The following is a 2,500-nucleotide window of genomic DNA, read 5'->3' as shown; positions in this document are numbered from 1 at the left end:
ATGCTTTAAAAGCACACAGAAAAGACCAACAGGAGAGTACAAGGTTATAATAAAAGGAATTCACTCTCCTGTGTAATCATCGTATGATGAGAAAATAAAGAAAAAGGGGAGTAGGGGATGTGTATAGCGACGAACTACTCCCCATGCAACGGCTTACGTGTGGAGGTCATAGTTACGCATGGAGTACATAGTTACTCAAAGCGTACGATTCTCCCGTCCAAAATTAAGGCGCAGAGAGCCCGCCAGACCATTTGTGCACAAACACGGCAATATATAATATATGCACTCTTTCGACAATGGGACGAAAGATCTCAATGAGAATGAAACAGAGGGTGCTTGCGTGAAGGTGGAGCATCGCATCGTTTACTTGTATTGGGGAGTGAGTGCGAAGAGCTGTACTTCGGGTCTTCGGGAATCGTCACCGACGTTCACATTGCAAACTCGAACGATCAATAGGGTGCGGTTTCCCGTCGGACGCTGAATGTTATAGCTTAACCACGAATATAGAAATACCCGTCGTTACGAATCGATGTTTTTCACCCGCCACCTGATGGATCGTGTTCTCTTTGATAAAAATACCTCGTGTCAAAGAGACGTGTATACTATAATATACGCCATTGGTCTGCCTGTGTGTAGGCTCTCCGACAATTATATGGACAATTACGGTCGCAAGAACAGGGATGTAAGCGTCGATTCGAATCCACATATCGCGCTTCCTCGGTCTTCGCCTGTGGTGTCCGAGATACGTCCATTGGAAACGGTGGTGTTGTCTCTCCTCTAGAGAAAGAGAGGACAACAACAGGGTACCTGTGGAAAACTTGCGGTGAACGCGTTGTGTTCTGTCACGAACGTCGAGGAATAGGATGAGAGAAGGACCGGCTGTGAAGCTCGCTTTTAAAGCTGCGTGAGTCTGACACCCTACTCTGTGTGGCGATAGCGCACACACGAGCGTGGGACGAATGACCGCTGCCAGAGCCGGCTGTGAGTCCCGCTCTATTTATCGAGTTCGCGTATGACATAGAGCACAAAACGTCGCCGCATGCGTGTTCGTTGACGAACACGTATATTCGAGAGGACCGGCTGCGTAGCTCGCGTAAAGCTGTGTGCGATTCTGACACTCTACTCTCTGTGTGGCGATAATACAGTGCACAAGAGCTTGGGACGAACGATCGCGCACGGCCAGAGCCGGCTGTGAAGTCCGCTAGTATCGAATAATCTTTCTCCGTGCACAATTGGAAATGTGTTTCGAGAGGACCGGCTGCGTAGCTCGCGTAAAGCTGTGTGCGATTCTGACACTCTACTCTCTGTGTGGCGATAATACAGTGCACAAGAGCTTGGGACGAACGATCGCGCACGGCCAGAGCCGGCTGTGAAGTCCGCTAGTATCGAATAATCGTTCTCCGTGCACAATTGGAAATGTGTTTCGAGAGGACCGGCTGCGTAGCTCGCGTAAAGCTGTGTGCGATTCTGACACTCTACTCTCTGTGTGGCGATAATACAGTGCACAAGAGCTTGGGACGAACGATCGCGCACGGCCAGAGCCGGCTGTGAAGTCCGTTAGTTATCGAGTTCATTCTCCAATAAGAGAGAGGAGGAGGAGAAGTGTCGGGATCCAGTATCGGGTTGTCTATGATCCCCGTCGTTTTCTGAATTCTCCTCCTGTGTTTTCCACTTTAAAGGTTTTTCAATGTATTTTCCGCCCGGCCGTCGGATACGTGTGCGCATTGCAATCGCGTACTCGCGACGGTTTCCGTTTCTACGGACGATCGTGTGTCGTCCTTAAAAACGACGCCTGAATCTCCTTCGCGCGCTGGTTGGAGCTTTCAGGTATCGGCGTTCTTATGAACCGCAGAACAAGAGACATAATTATATATTGATTATAAATCAAATTATACGATTACCCTGAACGGTGGATCACTTGGCTCGTGGGTCGATGAAGAACGCAGCTAATTGCGCGTCAACGTGTGAACTGCAGGACACATGAACATCGACATTTCGAACGCACATTGCGGTCCACGGATACAATTCCTGGACCACGCCTGGCTGAGGGTCGTTTACGTAACCAAATACTGCTTGCGTTGCTCTTGTAAGTCCCCGCCGTCGCTTACCTCTCCATGTCGAATTTTGTGGAGGGCGCAAAGAGCGTTTCTGAGTCGGGTTGCAAAGATGCTACGTACGAGCGAACGATGGACGTTTCGTCGGCGTTTGACGCGGTTCTGTGAAAATTGCAAATTTTACATTGCGTCTAACGGTCTTCGTGAGAAGAAGGAAATAGGAATGGGTATCACATTCGGACTTGCGTGAGTGTTTTGCGGCGTCGTGAGTCGTATTTTCAATACGACCGCCCGTGAACACCGCTCCGACGATCGAAATCTCTCTCTCCTCTCTCTCTGGAACGATTCGCATTGCGGAAGAAGCGTTTCACTCTCGAACATTTTACGCGCTCCCGACGTCGTCTGAAATGATGCGTATACGAAAGGTATAAGAGTCTCAAGAGACT

At 49.4% G+C, this 2,500-nt stretch overlaps 1 non-coding gene across 1 annotated transcript; it reads left to right on the top strand.

The window, feature by feature from the left end:
* The first annotated feature begins 1,898 nt into the window (after nt 1-1,898).
* On the top strand, nt 1,899-2,053 carry LOC143364621 (5.8S ribosomal RNA). The gene has a single exon (XR_013084216.1). It is a non-coding gene; the product is annotated as a 5.8S ribosomal RNA (ribosomal RNA).
* The last annotated feature ends 447 nt before the right edge of the window (nt 2,054-2,500 follow it).

Source organism: Halictus rubicundus, unplaced genomic scaffold (genome assembly GCF_050948215.1).
Source record: "Halictus rubicundus isolate RS-2024b unplaced genomic scaffold, iyHalRubi1_principal scaffold0756, whole genome shotgun sequence".
NCBI classification, from domain to species: Eukaryota; Metazoa; Arthropoda; class Insecta; order Hymenoptera; family Halictidae; genus Halictus; species Halictus rubicundus.
The sequence above is the reverse complement of the archived record's forward strand: the minus strand, read 5'-3'. Positions and strand labels throughout refer to the sequence as shown.